The sequence below is a fragment of the Mizuhopecten yessoensis genome, unplaced genomic scaffold, assembly GCF_002113885.1.
Source record: "Mizuhopecten yessoensis strain PY_sf001 unplaced genomic scaffold, ASM211388v2 scaffold10919, whole genome shotgun sequence".
Taxonomy (NCBI): Eukaryota; Metazoa; Mollusca; class Bivalvia; order Pectinida; family Pectinidae; genus Mizuhopecten; species Mizuhopecten yessoensis.
The window spans coordinates 114,703-127,752 of NW_018408787.1; the positions used below are offsets into that span (position 1 = coordinate 114,703).

At 34.0% G+C, this 13,050-nt stretch overlaps 1 protein-coding gene across 10 annotated transcripts in view; it reads left to right on the top strand.

Moving 5' to 3' along the window:
* The window catches only part of LOC110463625 (malignant fibrous histiocytoma-amplified sequence 1 homolog), a 47,708-nt gene that overhangs the window by 23,381 nt on the left and 11,277 nt on the right, over positions 1-13,050 (top strand). The window contains exon 1 of one of the 10 annotated variants that reach the window (XM_021518399.1): positions 8,351-8,482. The exons of 5 other annotated variants lie outside the window; for them this stretch is intronic. The gene's annotated coding sequence lies outside the window, so the exon portion shown is untranslated. Of the gene's footprint in view, positions 1-8,350; positions 8,483-8,896; positions 10,189-11,139; positions 11,364-12,539; positions 12,925-13,050 lie in introns of those variants that run through there. 4 more of the 10 variants (XM_021518396.1, XM_021518397.1, XM_021518398.1 and 1 more) reach the window with 4 other exon arrangements.

Here is a 13,050-nt window from a genome sequence, read left to right on the forward strand (position 1 = left end):
AAACTATTTCCAAGTTGTGTGGGAAATTCTTTTTTTAATCCAGAACAAAACCATATGTATTCTATCATATCTGAATAATCATTATTTAAATGTATTTGTCATTGCCAAATGCATTTATGTATTGAAAACTCGAAACGAAATTCAATCTGAAATTATCTTTTAACGCACCCATAATCACAAATGTATTTTGTTTGTAAAATATAAATCTTACCTGTAATTTCGATGTCTAAACATATATTAGCATTGCATACCCTCGCCTAGTTTTATAGCATTTGCTTTAAATCCAAAGTACCTAAAACCCCTAATGAAAGCACCAACAAAAGTTGAAAACCTTACAGCTCCTCATAGTCACTAAGATGTTTGTTAATTATGTGAAACTGGTTATGATATTCAGACATTCAGTGTGATCATAAATTAAGTATTTATCAAAATTGTCCCTTTCAGAACTTGATCGTTATATTCAATAATGTAATCGCTTCAACTCTACACCAGCTTTCCTCGAATGACAATATAATCTCACTGCAATATGTGTCATAGCGAGCACACAAATATCACACAATAGTTTAAGCTGATATATTATTATGGGGTCAACCAGTAACACGAGGGATTTCCGAAGGATTTCACGGCGAATGCATCTTTAATAAAATCAATATGCGTTTGTTGACTTTCGACAGAGCTGTAAAGACGCGAAAACAGCCACTGGGATTTTAAAGTAATCGTCTAATGTTTGTTCTTTAAGTAGGAGAACATCTATCATATTTGTCAAAGATTAATATTGATGCTTGAATATGACTGGACACCACCAAAGTAAATCTAACCCCCGCCATACTTAGGTAGGCCTTTACACCTTAATCGATTCTTTTCCGTGGAATCCGTTAATACAATAACTACCCGTATTCCAGAACTTGACCGTGGTGGTCAGACCCTGGCCATATTTACAAACTATGATTATAGCGTTGAGTTTAACGTCTTGTCCCAAGGAATGACATTGCTAATATAACAGGGAAACACCAAGTATAATAATAGCAATAGCTCAGGGAAAATTCTGTCATGCCTTACAGTACAGCATTACCTATTACAGCCCTTTCCTGATGGGAAGATATACATTTCAGACATTGATACACAGAGTATGTATACAGAAGTTGTACAAGTGATATATATGCTGAGGTCAATGGGTAAGACAAGAACCAGTTAACTGAAACGTTATACATTCACAAAGGATTAATAGTGCGAATATCAGATATTTAAACATACATGATCTAGTGTTTGGTAGGGGGCACATCAGTGTCACTACGTCACATGTTGGTCACCGTATAAATCTTTACTTTGTTCATCTTCGTTCTTCATTATTTTTATATTCGTTTGAGTTTCGGTTTTGTTTACACTTTCGTGTTCATTTTCACCAAAAGCACGTTTCTTTAATTGTAACATTTGTGTATGAAGAAAACGAAAAATGGATTACATTCAGTATGCATATTGAAATTCGCAATGTAATCTAGGTTTGACTTAGTTGAATTATCATACGCGCAGCAGTATTGAACAAAGTTGAACTGTCATACGCACAGGAGTATTGAACAAAGTTGAACTGTCATACGCACAGCAGTATTGAACAAAGTTGAACTGTCATACGCACAGCAGTAATGAACAAAGTTGAACTGTCATACGCACAGCAGTATTGAACAAAGTTGAACTGTCATACACACAGCAGTACTGAACAAAGTTGAACTGTCATACGCACAGCAGTACTGAACAAAGTTGAACTGTCATACGCACAGCAGTATTGAACAAAGCTGAACTGTCATACACACAGCAGTACTGAACAAAGTTTAACTGTCATACACACAGTAGTATTGAACAAAGTTGAGCTGTCATACACACAGTAGTATTGAACAAAGTTGAGCTGTCATACACACAGTAGTTTTGAACAAAGTTGAACAACCATACGCACAGCAGTATTGAACAAAGTTGAGCTGCCATACACACAGTAGTATTGAACAAAGTTGAACAATCATACGCACAGCAGTACTGAACAAAGTTGAACTGTCACACGCACAGCAGTATTGAACAAAGTTGAACTGTCATACACACAGTAGTATTGAACAAAGTTGAACACCCATACGCACAGCAGTATTGAACAAAGTTGAGCTGCCATACACACAGTAGTATTGAACAAAGTTGAAATGTCATACACACAGCAGTACTGAACAAAGTTGAACAACCATACACACAGAAGTATTGAACAAAGTTGAACAACTATACGCACAGCAGTATTGAACAAAGTTGAACAATTATACGCACAGCAGTATTGAACAAAGTTGAGCTGTCATACACACAGTAGTATTGAACAAATTTGATCAACTATACGCACAGCAGTATTGAACAAAGTTGAACGGTCATACACACAGTAGTATTGAACAAAGTTGAACAACCATACACACAGTAGTATTGAACAAAGTTGAACAACCATTCACACAGTAGTATTGAACAAAGTTGAACAACCATACACACAGTAGTATTGAACAAAGGTGAACAACCATACACACAGCAGTACTGAACAAAGTTGAACAACCATTCACACAGTAGTATTGAACAAAGTTGAACAACCATACGCACAGCAGTATTGAACAAAGTTGAACAACCATACACACAGCAGTACTGAACAAAGTTGAACAACCATACACACAGCAGTATTGAACAAAGTTGAACAACCATACACACAGTCGTATTGAACAATTGAGGGAGAACTTGTGTGAGAAGACTTGTTTCAATACACTGACGATTTTTAACTGAAATTAATTAACATACATTATTTGGTTTTCAGTAACATGCATTGCAAGTGATTAATCTGATGCATATCCTTCCTATGATTGTGATATAAGAATATTATATTTGCTTTATCGTTGTACATCGATATCTATAATACTGATCAAACAGTTACGATATTCACTACAACTTATTACAACTTATACAGAAAATGATAGCAATAGGTCAGCAACTACATCTCTGTCTGAAACACTCAATAACCCTCGTTTAAAAAGGATGTGATGCTGTTCAAATCAATTACTCTGATATCGACCCCATCCGGCTGTACTAACACATCATGTCAGCACAGAGACATTACACAAGTACACAGAAAATACCAAGTAATTATTGTATCTAGGCCTACGACTGGGGATTAATCGATTATATCAGTTTAAACCGTTTCTACTATCATTTGATCTCATTTCAGCCTTTCATTCCTATAATTACTAAGCACAATGCAATATATCTCAATACATTTAAGGTATTTCACGTGGTCTTTATTTACCATGCATATTGATAAAGAAAATATAACAGGCCTTAGTGTCAATAAACGTCAGTATAATTATAATGTCGATACGATGGAACGTTAACTGTCATGGTTTGTGTATTTTGACCTGTATTCCATAACAGGAATTTTGTTTGAAAAAATCTTGAAACTTATCACATTTCATAGTTCCATTTCTGCCTATCTAATACCTGAAATATATTAGAGTTTCTACATGCAATGTAACTATTACGAGGTTTTGAGAAGGTAATATATCAGTGTTGTCGTTAGCATCGAATTAGGGATACCCTGTGCCTATCCATGTCAAAATCGTCTACAAAGTCATCGCCGTCATCGTCAGAGTAAAAACGATTGAATGACGTATAATAATAACCTCTAGTAGTGCATAGTAGGGTTGTATGTATCAAAAGAGGTTCAGGTTCTGTTCGATTAACCTCTCGGTTTGACATTAGGATTGACAGGTTTATAATTCAAGGATTTTTGTTTGACACACGTGTTCAAATGGACCGATAATACATTTGATTAGGTGAAACAGATGTGTACGATATGACAATATTGTTTAATCAACTTTGGGGAATATAAAACAGAATAACATGCCCATTGAATTTAAATATCAAATATTGGAAGCAGCATTTTCGTTTTTAATTAAAAAATGTTTGCTAAGAGAGTCATCTGCCAAAACTCACAAAATAGGGATGGGAAAACTCTACATAACGTTACATGTTCTAGGTGCAGTTGCAAATTTTATATAAAGATCCGAATATCTTACAACCGATAAACAGATTAACGTGCATATTCTACAGCCATTGACCTAATTATCTGTACAATTCTACATAATCACGACTCAGCGTATCTTATATACATTTACAAATTGTTATACCTGTATACATTCTACGTATGATTATACCTGTATACATTCTACGTATGATTATACCTGTATACATTCTACATATGATTATACCTGTATACATTCTACATATGATTATACCTGTATACATTCTACATATGATTATACCTGTATACATTCTACATATGATTATACCTGTATACATTCTACATATGATTATACCTGTATACATTCTACATATGATTATACCTGTATACATTCTACATATGATTATACCTGTATACATTCTACATATGATTATACCTGTATACATTCTACATATGATTATACCTGTATACATTCTACATATGATTATACCTGTATACATTCTACATATGATTATACCTGTATACATTCTACATATGATTATACCTGTATACATTCTACATATGATTATACCTGTATACATTCTACATATGATTATACCTGTATACATTCTACATATGATTATACCTGTATACATTCTACATATGATTATACCTGTATACATTCTACATATGATTATACCTGTATACATTCTACATATGATTATACCTGTATACATTCTACATATGATTATACCTGTATACATTCTACATATGATTATACCTGTATACATTCTACATATGATTATACCTGTATACATTCTACATATGATTATACCTGTATACATTCTACATATGATTATACCTGTATACATTCTACATATGATTATACCTGTATACATTCTACATATGATTATACCTGTATACATTCTACATATGATTATACCTGTATACATTCTACATATGATTATACCTGTATACATTCTACATATGATTATACCTGTATACATTCTACATATGATTATACCTGTATACATTCTACATATGATTATACCTGTATACATTCTACATATGATTATACCTGTATACATTCTACATATGATTATACCTGTATACATTCTACATATGATTATACCTGTATACATTCTACATATGATTATACCTGTATACATTCTACGTATCATTATACCTGTATACATTTTTGTATACATCTATATATATTTCAATATATTACAAGTTTATATAAATATAAATTGCACTACATATTGTACTTAGCGTTATATAATAATTATTTTGGACAGAAATAGCATGTACATTAAATAATGGTTCTATGAAAACTTATAGTATGAATTGGGAAATTCAAATTTTAAATACCATCTCAATCACTGTTATTGTTAAAATGTCTATTATTATCTGGTCTTTTATGGTTAACTTACCAACACATTCCATGTATTTCGTATCATAGTTTTAGTCAATATCATTGATGCAATGTCTAATGAGGTACCCTAACATCCTCCGCTCTTTGCTAAATGCTTAGGTATATATACCGTACGGTTCAATTGTCCGTAACCTCACCATTATACTCAGTCACCGAACAAGCTGGTGTTTTATTGCTGATCTTGTTTAGGACTTTGTAGCATGTTATGTTTATTACTCATAGGGTTCATCGATATTGATTGCACTCATGTGACTCTCAACGTATAATGACGAAATAATCCAGCCGAGCTGGAAAGGCTTACGCTATGTTATAATGGTGATGTTGTGATTTCTACACGAGTTGGTGGACATGACACATGAATATGTGTCAGTGCTTCACCTGTCATATTCTGACGAGTGTTATGTTTCCTACAGAAAATAGAAAAAACATATCAAGCGGGTCTATGTACTCAGCATTGTTCGGATCCTAATGTGGGATATTAAACTTCGTAGACAATTCCTTAAACTAATATAATATCACATTTACCTGTGTAAACAATCTCTGGAATTAAGATCAACGGCTCATATTGATAGGGCATTGTATTCAAAGACATGGTTTTTGTATCTTAACACACTATAGTAATATAAACTGATTCCTCCCAACAACGTTCAAACCACGTACGTAAACCGCAGGGAAGGCTCTATTGTCAGCCATTTTTGTAAACAATATTGACATAAGTCTGGATACAGGATATATGGTATATTGTAGGTTGGGTGTAGCGTATAAATTATTCTGGTAGGGTTTACTTGAAATACTAGTATAAGTATAGGTTATCTGTTGTAGCCAGAATTTTTTTAAACGTAGAAAGGATTTTAGAGGTGACTTTTCCTTTCGATTGTTTACTTAATTAAATGTTTGCTATTTCATTCTACTGATTAGTTTTGAATGGATGAAATAGACATGTTGTGCTGAACATGTTTACTTACAAACAAAATATTTAAATAGGCGTATCACTTCTTTGGATTTCCAGTGGTTACTCATCTGATGTTTAATATAGATATGTAGATTTTTCTCAAAAGTGTTTACAAAATACTAAGAGTTTAGCCTTCTGATATGATCATTATAAATCTAAAATTGTACTTGTGGAATAACATCTGTTATACAAATAATGTCACGTTAATTTCACGTTATGATATTTACAATGCTCGGCTGTTTAAATGCTTCATTGAATTAGTATCGGGAAAATTAGATAAATAAAATGTTCACCATCATTTTAAAACCTTTACACAATGTAATGTCGTCGAGCTCTTATGTATTCAGCTGATCTCTTTGAACCCTAGAAATTGTATCTCTCTTGGTGACTCCCGATTAACTAAACAAATCACAAGAAAGATAAAGAAAGCCAGGCTTTGAAAATATTGCTCAAGATACATTAATAATGTTTCCCGACACTATGTTTACATACATACAAGTGGTTAGATAATGAACTTATTGATATAACATCTCTGTGTGGCTAACATGTCTTGTTTCTTTTGTTGTAAGATAAATTATCTATAGCAGTTTCCTTTTGTAAAACGACGCCCAAGTCGTGTCTATTGACATACTGTGTTTGGATGAGCATTTCAAAAGGACATATTTATTTAGCAATACAGAGTAAACGCACTAGGTGGGAAGTAGAATACATATTCATTTGGTGTGGAATAATATTTGAACCAAAAATAATTTCTACAAAGCTTTATTTGAACAGGGAATATCTTTGTCACTATGGTGTCGAAAACGTTAAGTGCTGTAAATAAATAAGAGACATTATAGATATACATATTTCAAAAATATTTCAACTGTTTGATCTGGTGAAAGACATATGGATTTCAAAAACATTACACAGGGGATGTTATGTAGGTAGGGAACGTACGCTTTTTGAGTTTCGTTATTACCAATTGCTGAATAATTGAGATACGCTTGATTTCTTCCTGAGGTACTTGTCATCATGATAGGTATTATGCTATTTTGAATAGCTCCTGTCCTTACCACAATACCGTATTATCAGCGTGTAGCATTCTTTATCACTGCACAAACTGATCATTAATTGAATTATCCAATCTTGCGATACTGTCATTTAGATCGAATATAATTAATGTTTAGTGAAAGAAACTTCTTAAGGTTTATGATGGATTTTTTCGTTATCTTAATCAATTAATTCAGTTTGATTTTGAAATGTTCATATGTTTGTGAGTTTTTGAAGATAGACTTTAATCAAATGTACGCGTTAATTGAATTTGTCTATGAATATGTGCTCCTCTGAACAGCATGCTAACGCTGCATAGGCAGAATTGAATACATTGACCGATAGCTTTATGATAGATGACTCCGGATATATCTAACAACTTTTGATTTGATTTGTCTTTTATATTAGAACCTTTACGATACTGTTCCAATCACCTAAAATGAACATGTATTATATTAATTTATTTATTAATGAATAATTAGTGATGAGGTATTGCGCAAACTGTATGCTAATTATAATTCCAGATTGTATATTCACTTATCCAAACAGCTCCATAAGAAATCATGATGCAGTCATTGTTTAACTGATAACTTTCATATACGTACACCAACCCTTGTCCTACTGTCTGTTCATAAGGACCTCATCAGTACTACCGGGCTGTAATACAGGTTTTTACTCCGTTCTCAAGTCCGACAGTCTGTCCGTCAGTCCGTCTGTCAGCCCGTCCGTCAGTCTGTCCGACAGTCTATGCGTCCTTTTGCTTAAGCACACCTCATATACCCTTGTTTGCAATATCCGCCTTTTTTATTTGTCATCTCATTGTTTCTGTTCACATACGGGGCCTTTTCTTGGAATGGAGACTTAGTTTTGCGTGTTGACAATCACGTTATGCTTGCTTAAAATTCGAATCCTTGTCAGCAGTATTCTGTTCCGAGGTTGAGTCTGACGTAAAATAGACTCGTGTTTCATTTTCCTGTAATCATTAAGTCTTACTACATAGGATATAGACTATACAACTACGTTCATTTTCCAAGGCCGCCATACCAATCTAAAGCCGCCAAAGGTAAGGCTAAGTCTATATAGTATGATACGTGTTTACCACATTTGCACTAATGCCTATATGTGCCATATGCTGTATAACCACGGTTATCAATACGGATCGATAGGGGTGGAGTCATTACACAAACTAGTTTATGGTCGTTTGAAAAGACCATTTTTTACATCTCTGTTACTATATATCTACTACCACATATATATTCTAAATAGGCATGTGATTAGGTAGAAAAAATGACATGAATGAAGATCACATCCTGGTTCAATGTTGTAGATTTTTGTTTTACATATCAGTTATATTTAGATTGTTAGATTTTATCGGCCAATAGTTAAAATGTTTTTTTTTTTTCTTTTCAATTATTCAATACCGATTGGTAGGTTTGAATACAATTGAAAATGACACAGAACTAATACAACTGTTACAAAAAGACTAGTAGACCTATATAGGTTCTAGTCAAGGAGACAACACATTAACGAGTTTAAATGCCAACACCTGAAACAGACTGTTTATGTCTATAAAGTGTACGGGTAAATAGACACTGTTTGGCGTTGTTATGCAAAAGTGACTTTCTTTGTGTCTTGGTTGAATGGACGTTTGTGATATGTGTCAGACAGGCGCTTGTCTTTAGTGAGTACTGAATCGATGTAAAGGAAAGCAATGTACCGGTATACATATCACCTGGTGTATAAATATTGATTTTCTACAGTTGAAGACAAATATACGAACCATCGGGAAAAGGATTTGCACTCCCATGTCGAGGCAGATTTCAAGTATATAATCATGACAGACTCCTTAGAATCTTATTCTCACGCCCAGACCACCATCAGACAAGCCATTTATAACATATATGAAACACCTATGGATATTTGGATCGAACGTTCATCATGGAACTGAATACCGTTGCTGTGAATTTTGTCTTTATGTGATCTGCGATGAAGAGAAACCTATATGATGACAGTCTGCATTGAACGTGAAGAAGATCTTTTAAAGTAGTTCTAGGAACGGTGTTTACATTAGGCAGTCGATCTCTACAGGGAGTGAAGTGGTCTTTATTAGAAGTGAAATCTACGTCCTATAAACACTATGGTACGTTAGTACGCCGGATTTGTAAATGAAGTGTATTCCAATTAGAACAGTGACTTAATGGCCGTATACAATGTGTTTTATTCAAGTAACAAGCGACTTCCGACTTCCATACCCCCGGACGATCAATTGAGATAGCATATAGTTTGATCAGACAATTGAATTAACATTATCGTCCTTTGTCAGTTTCTCAATTTCTTTAACTGAATTAAGCAGTAACCGTTTTAGACTCTGCTCTATGTACATTTTTCCAATATCACTGTCGACTTCTTTTGAAAGATATTGACCTTGTGCTGATTCATATGATGTTCAGGTAATATATCGAAAGAGATAATCGACCGTACGTTTTGCTATGATATGATGTGCTACCTCTGATGAAAACAGAGGACACTTGTCTGATATAATTCAAAGTGCATGGGATGTACTACTGGATCCAACAACATGAAGAAGATTGGTGACAAATTATTATTTAATTATGATTCTGTCTTAGCATATTTTAGTATATATACTTCGGTATGACATTTGAGTTATAAAGTGTTTCTATCAAACATCAGCTCGCATTGTGGACATCATTTTGGAATTGATATAAATCCTATTTGGTGATTGCCTTTTAATCAAACGACAACATGAAGGTAGGCTTTAAAAGATTTGTTCTTGATGTTGCTTTATGTACTTAGTACTCATGATGATGGATAACATTCATTATCATCGCCAGTTCAATAACTGATTTTTCCTATCAGACAAAACAAAGTGCTACCTTCTCTGAGGTATTGAAGGATGTAATGCTTTGTCTGTTTTGAAAACAAACAGTTATTGAACACAAACAGTAATTGAACACTTGTTTCATGAGCTTTCGAAAATGTCAAGCAAACAATATCACAATACCGCAATGTGCCGAGTCAGTAAAGTTAGCTGTCAGAAAATATCGAGATATGTCGCCAAATAGCAATCTAATAGTGTAGGCAACCAGAGAGACGGGTGATATGTTAACATTTCCGCCCTTAGTGTAAGTTATCGGTTAGAGGTGATAGGCGACATACGACTATATAACCCGCTGTAACAATATGAAGCAACATTGCGTTTTGTTTTGACAGGTTTACCGACACTTAATATGTTAACAGGAAACGACATGCCATTGACCTTAATTAGCAGTAAGACCCCTCTGACCCAGAGGAGCCGTATATGGTTAGCGAGAAGTTTAAGTATGGAATTAATATGATTTTCTTTTCAGTTGGTACTCTAAAATTTGATGAAATGAAATAAACCGTTTAAGCATTTGTATTCATACATCACATACCAATAGTCAGTTCTTAAGTCCTCCATCAAGCTCAGAAGTATCAGGTAAATTACAGACCAGATAGCAAGCAAATAGTTTTCTTTTTACATTGACTAGCGTATTTTACCGTTTTATCCGCTATAGACGTACACTAAACGGTTTAGCATGCAGCTTTTCATTGAAGGCAATTTGTTTCTTACGAGCATTGTTTCTATAAAATAAATTAATCTGAAAAGAAAACTTATATACATGAGCAACAATAAATCAAATCCGATAACATTTAAGGCCACCGGGTTATCGCTCCTACAAACTCCTGCCATTCTTATAAACCTAGTCTTGTTTACCTGATCCAATAGAGTATTTAAAATAAATCAAATACTTGATAATCTTTGTAATCACGACAAACCCTGAGACATAAACTTTAAGACCGGTGTGTAAGCAGGTGAGCGTTACCTGTGCTATGATTACCTGGCTACTGGTCGATGCGTGGCAGGTGTGTCAAACAAGGCTGTAACGTTCTCAAGACATCAGGTATGTTTTCTTGTCATCGTTAACACTATTTTATGAAACTTGATTTGATAGATCGTCATGTAATGTAACGTTTTATTTGATAAAGGCATATTTATCACGAAATTTTTATTTTAAGTGATAGATTTGAGTAATAAAACATCTAAATTTATTTTGTGACAGTATCCTGGAAATAACAGTCAATACTGACAATAAATTGTTTGTCAATCTCATCGATTGGGAATCCTATAGCGCACATAAAGGTATACTGGGAGTCGATTTGGATGGCTTGTTTGTATTCTCCCGAAAGGGAGAGATGTTGGTTTGCACAGCTCCTGGACACAGGTCGTACGTTTTGGTGTATTCAGAATAAGAAATAAGAGGTAAAATCACGAAAAATTTACGTTAAATATCGAAATCGTATACTGAGGACATACGAACACATGTGTTTAAATAAAAACATAAATCTTTTAAAATATTTTCAACTGAAATTAAAGAAATCATACATTTATTTTATGACTAAAATTATCTAACTTCAAAGTGCAAAGGATTGAAATAAGCATCCTTTTCCTACCTTTGTAATACACTGTAAGCTTCCATGACGGATGAGCTTTCTACATTTTGCCGATTTGTCCCATAATAAACCTGTCAGTATTTGGAACTTGAATGAGTATCGTGTCGTACTGAATTAAATGTGAAACAGTGCGGATTTTAATTGTATTTATCTCTCTGATCAGACAGATTGTATACCATTAGGTCCATCTGGCAGCTGACCTGTGACCTGTGACCGATGCACGGGTATTTAAAACACAATTTAATGGCAAACATTTGTACAATTAGAGTTTTTTAATCTCCGATTGAGGTTGAGCACGTTTTAGTCCTAACAAATATTATTTTATGGGATTAGTTTCACATGTTTTTACAGCTAGATAAAGAATCGTCTTTACTGCACTTGTATGTACCTACTCACTCAGAAAACAAATAAGAACCTCACTGTTAGAATACATTGTATGAATTTGATATTGTATACGGTATTCCCAGGACACTGACTGTTCACAGAGTTAGCATTGCCGTAAGTTATATGCAGTACCAAGGACGTCTGCTATTGTTTAAAAAGCTTTAAGGGGTTTCAGTAAATATTTGAGTGCACGTTGCTGCCAACTTAACGAAAATGGAACCTTCATGATTACTTGGATACTGAGTGATATAGTAAGGCACTCACATAAACTTATAATATTATGTTCATGTCAATACTATTCCAAGGTTAATTTCCAGAATTGACACGGTGTCAAATATGCAGTATGATTCTTTTTCCAGTTGTAGGAGATCTATCTGCTACAACGTCCTACCCAACCTAACAATATGCAATCTATATACGGGAAGTCGGAGTTGGTAGCACACGGAATGCTACGGTATACGTTACACTAGCATTGAGGTGTATAACCTGAGTTCTGTGTTACTGGCGTCTAATGTCTCGGGTTTATTTGGCCTCTACATTGGTTTGTAGTAAATATTGGAACCTATGTGTGGGAGCCAGTATGTACACCATTTGGAATGTATGTACTAGTTCATTCACACGTTCGAGGTACTGTATATTTTTAAGCAGCATTTAACCGATTATTTTCAGAAATAATTCATTTGCAATTTCAGAGAGTTTATATCAATGTCTTTCTTGAAGCTGGCGTTTAGTCATCTATTCACATTGATGACA